At 35.0% G+C, this 13,204-nt stretch overlaps 1 pseudogene; it reads left to right on the top strand.

Annotated features, from left to right (window-relative positions):
• Positions 1 to 1,375: 1,375 nt before the first annotated feature.
• LOC125832114 (uncharacterized) lies at positions 1,376 to 9,762 on the top strand (annotated as a pseudogene).
• The last annotated feature ends 3,442 nt before the right edge of the window (positions 9,763 to 13,204 follow it).

Here is a 13,204-nt window from a genome sequence, read left to right as displayed (position 1 = left end):
ACATAAAATAAAAAATTTCCTAACATTCCTAGGAAATTACTACGTAGGCCGTACTCCTAGCCTATTTATTCACCATTTTATGGATGAAATATTGTCATTTTTTTGTGTTTTATTGTGATCATCGAAAACCAATTATGTTAGTATTTCTATTTAACTATTTATACTTTTACTTGAAATCAAACTTAATAAATATTATAAAGATAATTTTATTTATGGATATGATTAACAATAGTAATACTAACACCATATAATATTATCTTATTGATATTTATGATAATATTTTAAAAATAACTTAAATTAAAAAATATAAAGAAATATTTTTTTTAAAAATAGGCTAGACCGACATAGTCCACAGTCCACCTACTTGTGAGTTGAACTGACAACTTTTTAGGCCAAAAAATCAACCCGACCTAATTCGTCAAATTTCAAAGCCCGTATAAATTAACCCAAATTAAATAATGGGCCAATCCAATTTGACTGCTCTAGCTGAGTAGCTTAACAATAAAAATACAAATACAATACAATAATAAAGGGTATCTTTTGTTAATACGGTACTTCTCACAATTAAATAATATTTTACATCGCCTTCATTGGTTCTCTTTTATAGGTATGTAATCTTCTTCTTCTGTCTGCTCAGTGCTTTTGGTTCTTCGTTTAATCTTGCCTCTTGGTCGAATTTGTTTCTTTTTTTTTTGTGCATCTTCGGTATGTTTTCGTATTAGAGCGAACTGAATTTGGTTTTTTTTTGGGTGGCCTTGGGTTGAGCCGCCATTGTCAGTGAACTGGTTGAATTTAATCTTGAAGGGAGCATAAATTTTTAATTGAATGAATTCATCCTTATGCCAATGTAATCAGTGAATTGGTTGAATTAAATCTTGAAGGGAACATGAATTTTTAATTGAATGAATTCATCCTTATGCCAATGTAATCAGTGAATAGGTTGAATTAAATCTTGAAGGGAACGTGAGTTTTTAATTGAATGAATTCATCCTTATGCCAATGTAATCAGTGAATAGGTTGAATTTAATCTTGAAGGGAACATACATTTTTAATTGAATGAATTCATTCTTACGCCAATGTAATCAGAGAATTGGCTGAATTAAATCTTGAAGGGAACATGAATTTTTAATTGAATGAATTCATTCTTATGCCACTGTAATCAGTGAATTGGTTGAATTTAATCTTGAAGGAACATGAATTTTTAATTGAATGAAGAATTTTACCATAAAAAAATTCAGTTACTTCATGAAAGCTAAATTCTTGAATTTTTTCTTCAGGAAACTTCAAGAACATGATAAGAAAGCTGAAGCACTGGTTTAGTGGCTTTTAGGATTGATAGAATTTGTAGAGGAGGCAATTGATAGAATTTTCATCAAGCTATACTCAAGGTTGAAACATATTTTGATAACTCAGCCATGGTACCTTTTATTGAAGCCACATGCAATTCGGTTAGTGGGGAGATGCTGTGTGTGGATCCGTATGTATCATGTCTTCAGCCTGTAGAAAAACAACTTGTTTCGGAGGGTTTTGCACCAATCTCAGAGGATGTTCCAATGAGTGGTAGTGTTATGTTTAACTCAGTTCTGTCAAGCCAAGAACAACAACCAGCTATATCACCTAATGCTTTGTCAGTTTTACATCCCCCTAAAAATGAAATTTCCGGTACTTTGTCAATTACTAAGAGTGAGAGACTGAACTTTCAGTCTTCCAATAAGAAACATTCTAGAAAGAGGAAGCGACTTGAATGGAAGACCATCTCCCATGAAACTGAGCTCTGTCCTGATGCAGTTTCCGAGTGCAATGATAATTATATGTCGAACCATAGGTCCTTAGAGTCCTTGCAAGAACTTAAGGAACATTTGTCTTACTTAGGATGGAAAATTGAGCAAGCAAAGGATTACAACATCATTAGGACACGGTATGTGGCTCCTGATGGGAAGATATTTCAATCACTTCGTAAAGTTTGTAAGATGTTGGAAAAGTCAGAAACTTGGGTAGAAGGCCAAAAAACATCATATGATGGTTCATCTGATGATCTCAACCTTTCTACTTGCCTGGCAAAAGCACAGACATGCAGTGAGGTGTCTGAGCTGCAATATACTTCTCAAGAACCAATCGTTCCTCCTGAAATCTGCCCTGAAGCTGTAATTGACTATTGTTTACTGGGATCAACAGACAATCCTGCCTATAAGAAGTTGAACAGTGGGGAAAAGAAGTCTATGATCACGAAAGCTAAGAAACACCTCGCTGCAATAGGATGGAAATTTTCTTATTGTCAGAAAGGGGACAGGAGAGAACTGCGGTATTGTCCTCCTCATGGGAGGAAAAAATTCATCTCTCTTTGAACGGCATGCATATGGTGTATGCAGCAGTGGAAAGCTGAGGGACAGATGCCTGAATTATTTTCCCGGTCAAATGTTCTGGAATTTCAGGGGAATTTGGCACCTCAGAGGACCTCATGTAAGAAATTATCAATAGCGACATTTTCTGTCTTGCCACTTCCGAAAGAACCTGCTCAACTTAATAAAGTCACAGTTTGTGAAATCAGCAAAACAAGAAAGAAGAGTAACCACGCAGGTGGCTGGAATATGTTGAAAGAAGGAAAATCCAGATCTTCAAGAACAGTAGTAGATGGTACAGAATTTCAGTCTTCAGCTCGTCAGTTGCGATCAAGTAAAAGAGCTCGGCAGGCAATAGTTTCTTCTTCCTTGCATCATACACCTCGAACAGTTTTATCTTGGTTGATTGACAATAATGTGGTTCTGCCCCGTGCCAAAGTGCAGTATCGTGTGAAAAAAGATGGTCATCCAATGGCAGAAGGGTGGATCACTCGTGCAGGGATCAAATGCAAGTGCTGCCAAAAAGTTTATGGAATTAGCAATTTTGAGGTGCATGCTGGAAGCAGTTATCACAGACCTTCAGCAAATATATTTTTGGAAGATGGACGATCCCTTCTTGATTGTCAACTGCAGATGAAAGAAAAGAGTATTGTAAGAAACACGAGGAAGAGATCACCTTTGTTGAAGAAGCGCAGCCATCTGGGCACAAATGATAATGTGTGTTCTGTGTGCCATTACGGTGGTGAATTACTTCTGTGTGATGAATGCCCATCTTCCTTTCATACTGGTTGCCTTGGAATGAAGGTGTCTTTCTCTCTGTCGCTCTTATCGTACCTTTGTTTCTTTCTTCTCCCATCTCCAACCCAACAACAATTCTTGCACTATTTTAGTGTGTAAATTGTGTTACACCAAATTTGGTGTTATACTATTCATCAACACCAAATCTCTTTTTGATTATTTTATTATTATTTGTATTATATAAAACTTTTGAAAATATAAATGAAATAAAAAATAATAATTTAATATTGAAGAGAGGGAATAATATAAAGTGAATATTCTTTTTAGTGTAGTGGGTTGGAGCCGTTGGAGTTGGTTTATACTAAAATAGTGTTGGTGTTATGGGTTGCAGATGCCCTGTGATTCATATTGTCAATTACATTGGTTAGGCAGTGTGAGAGAGAGAGAGAGAGAGAGAGAGAGAGCATTTTGCATATTGGTTCTACACCTGTTTGATACCAACTGCATTCCATTGCTTAAACAGGAGGTTCCCGATGGCGAGTGGTTTTGCCCATCATGCTGTTGTGAAATGTGTGGCGAGAGCAGATTTGATAAAAACAAAGACCACTTTACAGACAGCAGTCTACTTATCTGTTGTCAGTGTGAGCACAAGTGTAAGAAGCCCTTTTGACCATTTTTTATGTTCCTACAGCAGCTTATACAGGATTATGTGGATGTTTGGCATTATTGATGTTGATCAATTATGTACAGATCATGCTCGGTGCGTGAGAGATAAGGGTCTTCAAAAGCTGGATTGTTATCCTGTAGGAAAATGGTTTTGCAATAAGAGATGTGAGCAGGTATTTGGATTCATGCCTAACACAGAATAGAAAGCATTTGCATCTTGAGTAGAGTGCACAGCTTCCATTTCTTGTCAATTGTCTCATTGAGAGGTTATTTTCAGTGTAGAATGCAGTTGACCGGTCGGATCTTAAAAGAATTTCTTATTGATTATTCCCATGTTATCAATCCTAGGGATATGTTAAATGAGTCTCCTCTTCTGTCTATTGAAGTTTACTTTTAAGAAACAGTTTGTCTAAGTCAACTTAATATCTGTTGCAGATATGTTTGGGTATCCACCAACTCATGGCAAAGCCAGTTATGGTGGGGATTGATAACCTCACTTGGACTTTATTGAAATACGTAAAACCTGATGATTTTGATTCGGATGCTGCTAAAGATGAGTTCGTCTTGGAGACTTATAGTAAACTTGGTGTCGCTTTGGATGTGATGCATGAGTGCTTTGAGCCTGTCGAAGAACCTTACACAAGGAGGGATCTTATGGAAGATGTTATCTTTAATAGATGGTAATATCCAGCTTTATAAATTCTTGAGTAACCTTTGTTGAATTTTGTGCAAATATTCTTGTTGAATTGCATAATTTATGGAAAACAAAGTTATGCATATCATATGACACTTTCATTGTTGACACTCTTTTATCAAAGGTTAGATTAGAGCTTCTACCATTCATGAACTTAATCAGCCTTGATTTTAGACTTGCCATAAATAGAAGTTGATAGTGCCTTTAGTACTTGTAACTATAGATAACATGGTACTCTGTGTAAAAAAACTGTAGATGACATGGTTTATCTCAACTTGAACACGTATTAGTTTCTAAGCTGCAGTACCTAGCTGATGTTTGAGTATGGTATTCGATTCTAACCAGATGTTTTGACAGCAAATTGTTGTGGGTTTACTTAGCAAGTGTAGTCTTTAACTCTCGAGTTGCTTAAACACTACTTTCAAAGACTTGTATCTATATGTTTTAATTATTTATGCTCTGAAAAGAGTTGTAATTCGAAATTGCAGGTCAGAGCTGAATCGCTTAAATTTTCAGGGTTTCTATACTGTGCTTCTGGAAAGAAATGATGAAGTGATTACAGTAGCGACTGTGAGGTATCCAACCATTATATATTAGTATATTATTCATTGAAGTAAACTTTTCTCAACCTATCATTTTAGTATAAATCTCTTTAGTATGAAAACTTAGTTGAATAATGTGACTGAATCTTAGATAGTAAGCTAACAATTTTCATGCTCATAGGATTTATGGAGAAAAGGTAGCTGAGGTTCCTCTCGTGGCAACAAGATTTCAGTACCGCAGACTTGGAATGTGTCGCATCTTAATGAATGAGCTTGAAAAGGTATGCAAATCTACTTTTTCTTTCATTTTCCTTCTTCAGGGAGCGGAAGGAAGAGTTGTTGCTAAGGATGTATCTAATGTCTGTTTTTAAAAGATCACCAATAATTACTTTATTAAGCAGGGATGTTCATGAAAGCTATAATTTATAGGAGATATCTTTGAATTTTATTTTTTAGTCATGTGTTTCTTTCATTCCATGGTTATATAATTAACATTTTCGAGGCTATGCATTTGAGTTGACTGTTTGGGGACATTGGCTTGCTCTCCTTATCGGAAGCATAAACATGCATTTTATAAGAGAAAAACCTTTGGACATGGTTATTTTGGTTCTCTAGATGTCATATTAAGCAGCAGTCTTAGGGCTTTTTTTTTTGGTTGGCTTCAATGCTCAGTTATGCTACATCGATGTCAAGTTATGGTTACCTATCAAAACAAAAGGACTTCAATTCTAGTTAAGAATAAGTGATTGTATGGTGCACATATATGGTTTTCTTTCTTTGTCGCTACGTACGTGGGATAATGATGAGCATGCTTTGACATAGATTGAATATGCTTGTCATCTGATCTGCTTGCCTTTCAACTAATGCAATTTTGTTATTCTTTCCAGAAACTAATGGAATTAGGAGTTGAGAGGCTAGTTTTGCCTGCTGCCCCCACCGTGCTAAACACATGGACCACTTCATTTGGTTTTACAATGGTGAAAGAATCTCAGAGGCTAAACTTCTTGAATTACACTTTCCTTGATTTCCAGGGTACAGTAATGTGTCAGAAACTCCTCCAGGATATCCCTCCAGAGGTATCAAGTGAATCAACAGGTATGTAAAACTCCTCATTTACTGTGGAGGGAGATGGAGATTTGATATGGATGGACTAAAACTTCATTTTTATCCAGAAGCTTATCAAACTCAACTTGACCACATAAAAAGCAAGGAGACTGTTGAGTTGGATGGAAACAGTGCGCTTTCTGAGGTCTTCCAAGCTGAGCAAATTGAAGGGAGTGAAATTGTGGATCAAGGATATGCAGAGTATGTTTCCCTTTTGTTTTCTCTGTTTTTTAAGGACTGAAGAAGGGAGTAATCAGAGAGATATAACATTCAAATTATGCAGAACGTAACATGAAAATTGTAATATGACTTTGATAACCTATTCAAGCTTGATAATTATGTCTTTAGGAGACCAATGACATGCAGAATATAGCTTTACCCCACAAATTATCAGGAGCATTAGAACTAATTAAGATGGGATTCATCATAAAAGAATTGGCAGAACTCCTTATGAGTTGTGGAAAGGTTATAAACCTAACTTGAAATATTTTAAGTCTGGGAGTGCCATGTTAAAGTTCTTTTCCCTAAACCTAAAAAAAGTAAAATAGGTTCTAAAACTGTTGATTGCATGCTTTTTAACTATGCTGAAGATAGAGATCTGCATATAGATTTCTTGTCTTAAAGAGTGATGCGCTTGATTGCAATACTATTATTGAGACAAAGAATGCTGAATTTTTTGAATATATTTTTTCATTGTGATACAATTTCTCATGCACCTGTTGAAATAAATAGCGAGTCTTTCTAATATTGAGGAACAGCGAAGGAGTAAAAGGTCTAGGAAAGAGTGTTTTTCTTATGAAAATGATTTTCAAACTGTTCTGGTTGACAATGAACCATCAAATTATTTTGAAGTTATATCTTCCTTTGATGCTAAATTTTGGAAAGAGGCAATGAAATTGAAATTGATTCAATAATGAAAACTAATACATGGATTTTGACAGATTCACCTCCTGGTGCAAAACCTATTGGTTGTAAATAAATTTTCAAAAAAGAAACTTATTCTTGATAGATCTATAGATACATATAAAGCTTGTTAAGTAGCAAAAGAATTTTCTCAAAAACAAAAAATTGATTATTTTGATACATTTACATCAATGACTAGAATCTCTTTTATTCGAATTTTAATTGCCTTAACATCAATTCACTAGCCTTTTCATTCATCTAATAGATGTAAAAACAACTTCTCAAATGGTGATTTAGAAGAAATTTATATGGTTCAACCTGAGGGATGTATTATTCTTGGACAAGAAAATTTAAGTTAGTAAATCAATTAAATCTCTTTCTGGCCTCAAACAAGCTCCTAAACAGTGATGTGGAAAATTTGATCAAGTCTTTCTAAAAGACAACTTTTCTTCTATTGAAGTGGATAAATGTGTTTATCCTCCTAAATTGGTAGACATTGATTATGTGATAATATGCCTATATGTTGATGACATGCTTATATTTGGTACAAGTTCAAATATTGTGAAAAGTACCAAACTATTTTTGTCTACTAATTTTGATATGAAAAATTTGGGTGAAGTAAATATGATATTCAGAGTTGAAGTTATAAGGAATGGATTTGATATAATGTTGTCACAAGAACGTTATGTGGAGAGGCTTCTTAAAAAGTTTAAATATTTAAGGTGACACCTGTGACCACTCCTTACAATTCTAACTCTCAATTGAAAAAGAATAATGGTGACCAGTGCTCAGTCTAAATATGCACAAATTATTTGGAGTTTGATGCACTTAATATTTTTTCTAGGCCTGATAGCCTATGCTGTGGTAGATTGAGTAGATATCCTCATAATCCAATATGGAGCATTGGTCTGCATTAATTAGATTGATGAAGTATCTGAGAGGAACCATGAATTATAGTATCCTGTATAGTGGATTTCCTTCAGCTTTAGAAGGGTATTATGATGCAAATTGGATCTCTAATTCTTTCTCAAAAAAAAAAGGATCTCTAATATAGATGAGATAAAATCCACTAGTGAATATGTGTTCACCTTAGTTGGTGGTGAAATATCATGGAAATTAGCTAAACAAACGATCATTGCTAGTTCAACTATTGAGTCAAAGTTTGTAGTTGTGGAGTTAGCTGGTTTCGAGGCCGAGTGACTAAGAAATTTCTGAGTGAATTTCCCTTTAATAAAGGATGTATTACATCATGTGTCTATGCACTGTGATTGTCAAGCCACAATTGCTATTGTGAAGAATAAATCTTATAATTACAGGAGCGCACACATGAAATTGAAACATAATGTCATAAAACAACTATTGAGAGATGGAATAATTTTCATTGATTATGTGAAGTCAACTGAATTCGGCCAATTCACTAACTAGACCTGTGGGAAGAAAATTAATTCTTCAAACCTCAAAAGTGATGGTATTTAAGGCCAATATGAATGTCAATAAATATGGTAACCCAACCTTTGTGATTGGAGGTTCCATGAAGTAGGTTCATATGGTTAATAACAAGTCGATATTAATGCACACTAATTTAGAGTGGTTGAACTGTTACTAATTGTGAGGGATGAGTTATAACTTTTAATGAATTTTAGTCCTTAAGGATGGTGTATTCAAAACAATATACATTTGACGAATTCACCTATATGTGAAGTGGAGCGAGGCTGCTCCTATGAGATTTTGGCCTAATTTCTAGAGCTCTCATGAATAACTAGGCACGCTCAGGGCCTATTGGCACAAAATCGTGTTGAACAACAAAATTACGGAGGTCTAAATGTGATTAATATAATCTCTGACTTACAATAAGAATTATTGGTTCATAGAAATATATTATTTCACCCGTAATTCTGTAAGTTAAATTTTATCGGTCTAAGTTTGGTTCATAGTTCAAAAGACACCAAAACCTATTGCATTAAGGCCATGCAAATCCAACAATCTTTTTGCTCTTTGATTTAGTACTTTTTCGTTGAAGAATCTTGAAATAGTGGGGGATTGTAATGATATTTCAATATTTTTAATGGGCAAATGGCCCACTAAGTGAAAAGGTGGCAAGAGAAATATCATTAGTCAAGCCAGTTCCCACCTAACATTACTGGAATGAAGGAATGAAAAACTGCATTATTACAGGAAAATAACTACTACTAACTATTGGATGACTAAGGAGTGATAACATATAATGGATAGGGGATTAGGAAGTTCAGCAAATGAACATCTTACTTATTGATCTATTTTTATTGTATAGGAATGTTGGTTGCAGAGGCTGTTTGTAGTCTTATATTAGGTTGTTCAGTCTTGATTGTCCTTTGGAACAGTGAACACGTTTAGGATCCAAATGCACACTTAGAATTTGATTGTGTTCTTGTCCTGTTTGTTGTGTTCAAACTCTGCAATTTCTTTCCTAGCTGATAAAAACTAAACTGTTTTACTACTTCTCAGTGCACCCGGAGGATGTGAAAGCAATGATACGGATGCTCCAACTCCTCTCATTACTATGGTACATTTCCTTTGCTCATAACATCTCAGCTGATTTTCTTTACTTAGATCCTCATGTTAAGTATTATCGTTTGTGGTCTTTGAACAGGCGAACCAACAAGCTCCTCTTGGTTGCCAGGATGAGACTAGTCTGCAATACCAAGCTGAAGTTACTGATAGTAAGGTTATAGAAAAAATAGGTGTTGTCTAATACTAATGTTACAAGCGGAGAAAAAAGATATCAGTCTGTGGATAATAAGCTAGTTTTGGAAGGAGTATCTAGTAAGCTGGTAAATTATTAGAAAAAGACAACACAACTATGGAATTTTTATGGCCAAATTATTTTTTCTCCGTTAACCTTATTTTTTCGTAGTTAAAGGAGAGAATTTAAGGGCTGTTACTCATGTATATTTTCATGTACAACTATCTCTAGGTAGCATTAGCTAATAAAGATGTTTTCTAATCCTGAAAGTACAAATGTATAGAATCACAGTCTACGGTTTGCAAAGTATTCAATGTCCAGAGCCAATTCATATATTAAAGCAGAATGTTTGAGAAATTTCCATGATGGGTTTCGTGGCCAGCAAATGAAAGAACATAGGGATGGTTGATGGCCATGGACAAGGGGATGCTTACTATTGGTATCTGATTCACCCACAGATAGAATGAAACAAAGGCAATTTGGTACAGTAGAGTCTTATAGTTATGCAAATGATTGAAAGAAACATTTTGCTTGATAAAACTTGATACGTCTTCATCTGCACTCTTGCAACATCTTCAATTCTCATGAGCTCTTGATGTGCATCTTCCCCTTAATAATAACTCATATGTTGATAATATTCCTTTTAAGCAAGAAGCTATAAGGCAAATATTCTCTTCAGTTGCTTTCCCCATATTTATCTTATTTTCTTTCTTAATTAATAGCTCCATAAAATTCATGTCTCTAAAATTGGCCTCCTCTCTTTATTTGTACTTGAGAATGATCATTCTTTTTCTCAACATATCAAACATGAGCTTATGTATATGGGTGTCATTTCCTCATATTACACTTTTCTGGCCTCTTCAACACTCACCCTTTGTGAGCATTTGGCAATCAAAAACCTTCTCCTTTGTCTAGATACCTCTTCATCGCACTTATATGTCCCATAATGATCAACACCCACATATGGCACCGTAACACCCTGTAGCTTATAGTACATGCACGACCAAGTTGATGTCGATAAAATTCATAATAATTTGAGCCTTTAAGGCTAAGAACACAAATGTAAAAAGGTTATCCCAAGAGATGAGTAAGTTTAGGAGTCAAACAAATGAGGCCAACCCAAGATGCATGTGATTCACGACTGTATGTGGTACATACGATCCATGCCTTGACATATGAATTAATACTACTATTTAAGGCCTACGTATTTGACATATCAATATGGTGTGGTTCACAACTGTGAAATAAAGATACCTTCGTACATCTCCAATATATATAAAAGCACCTCCATAAACAGTGGACATTACTAAGGACAAGCTCAACCACGATGGCTTTCATAGTCCATAAAGTTGATCTACGACTGTGAAGATAGATGTGCTTGAGGGAGAGATAAGGTGAAATTCTAAATAAGGAAACCTCCACAACTTATGGTGAGTATCACAGATATAGATGGCATTTCACGACCACTTTCATGATCGTGAATGGTTCTGTGAGTTTGAGGTGATGAAAAGTTTATATATTGATCAAAAGTCATGAGTTATGTATATCTATTTGAGCATAGTAGGGTCTGTACATTATGGAATAAGTAAATGGAGTAATATTCACCTTATTTTAGGGTCATATGATCATTTAGGTGATGGGGAAGAAGGGTTTGGTGATACACCTTGTTTATAGTATTTGATGAGCTTGGAACTTGTTGAGATAATTACTATATTTTCGGCATGGCCGTGCTTGTTATATAGCCCTTATATTTCTATTCGCTAAATATAGATATTGTAGCTTGGAGGGCAACTTTGGTATGTCATAAGGGATCAAATGAAGGAGTAAGCTATATAAAGCTGATTTAGTTTGGGGTGTATTTACTCATTTAAACACGACATTTTACCCATATTTTAGCCTAGTTCTAAGTATAATCTTGTGAAATTTTTGTGTTTATTAATGATATGCTGTGATGAACTAATGGATATGTTATGTTTAATTTCAGGCCAAAGATAGCAACAAAAGACCCATGTGATGGATAAAAAACATAAAGCAAAGTGATTTAGGCAAAAATGAAGGAAGATTGCTCCAGAAAGGATCATGAGATAAACCTCGCGCCGCACTTATCAAGAAACTAAACTTCAAAGACTCCACAAAAGGTGGACAAGTGCGAGATGAGCCTTGCACTGCGAGGCAGGGCTCCTCTCAATGCCCCTCACATTGCGACACTCTTGTCTTTTAGACTAGGTTTGACCCAGTCAACGCAGAGTCCAACTGGGATTAGGATTTCGATTCCCTATATATATCCCTATATATATATATATATATATATATATATATATATATATATATATATAAATTGATGATGGTTTTAAAGAGGAACAAATTCTTAGAATAGCTATTAGGACTTGAAATTAAATATTAGAAATTATTGTTTTTAGTTTCTAGGGTTTACTTCATAGTTTTAGACGATTATTGTGGAACTAACAAGATTAACTTGCAAGTGGTGCTTTAATCAAAGGTTTTCTTATTATCTCTTACATTCATATTTTTCAGTAGTTTAATTATTATAATTGTTATTGTACACTAGCTGAGTAGCTAGAGTTATGAAACTTAGGGTAGAGATGATGATAATGAATGCTTTACAGTAAAACAACCGTTTATAAAAGAGTGATTATTGTGTACTAAGTTCCTTTCATTCATGACATTTTCTCTAAAGTTGATTGGCAATAATTAATGTATTCTCACATGCTTGACCATAGAGGTATAAACTAGGAAAATTATTCATTAACATGGATTTGGTACTACCAACCACCATCTAATAACTTGAGATAGAGAGAAGATAGTTAACTTGAAAATTATGACAATATGAACAAATTAATTCGACACTCAAGTGATTGAGAATGACTTTGGGTGAGATTCTCTTAATTGAGTTGAGACGCTTTAAGAGACTTATAGATTAGTTGTGCACAATGAACACACTTGAATGACTGTATAGTAAAGAATTTTGGAGTTTTGATATCTAAGAACTTTAGCCCTAGTTTGTGAAACACCCGAAGGTTCCTAAGACCAGACATGACCTTGGAAACAAGAAGAACTGAAATGTTGCAGAAAAATGGGCTTGTACAGACCCATTCACAGATCGTGAAAGGAACCATGAGCCATGAAGGACCTGTGGACTTGAACTTAGAAATTGGAACTTTTGGAGGTAAGTTTCACAGATGGATTCACGGACTGTGAAAGACAAAACCCCCTAGGACTCAGGAATCTTGCCCTTCACGGACGCTTGTGTGGACTGTGGAGTGTTGTACGTCGTATAGGGGCTTCTGTATAAGTTAGCCCTCAGAACCCAGACTCCTCTACATTCATGGACACCTTCGCGAACCGTGAAGTGTTGAAATGTCCGTGGAGGGCTCCTGTAGAAGTTGTTCGACATTTATAAGTCAAGATTATTTTAGTCTTTTCCCACTGTTTTAATCCCTATACTATGTCATTTTGGCCTATTCTAAGTGGGTAT

This window comes from Solanum verrucosum, unplaced genomic scaffold (genome assembly GCF_900185275.1).
Source record: "Solanum verrucosum unplaced genomic scaffold, falcon-dt-bn FXZP01000102.1, whole genome shotgun sequence".
In the NCBI taxonomy this organism is placed as follows: Eukaryota; Viridiplantae; Streptophyta; class Magnoliopsida; order Solanales; family Solanaceae; genus Solanum; species Solanum verrucosum.
This window is presented reverse-complemented; position numbering and strand designations above follow the sequence as displayed.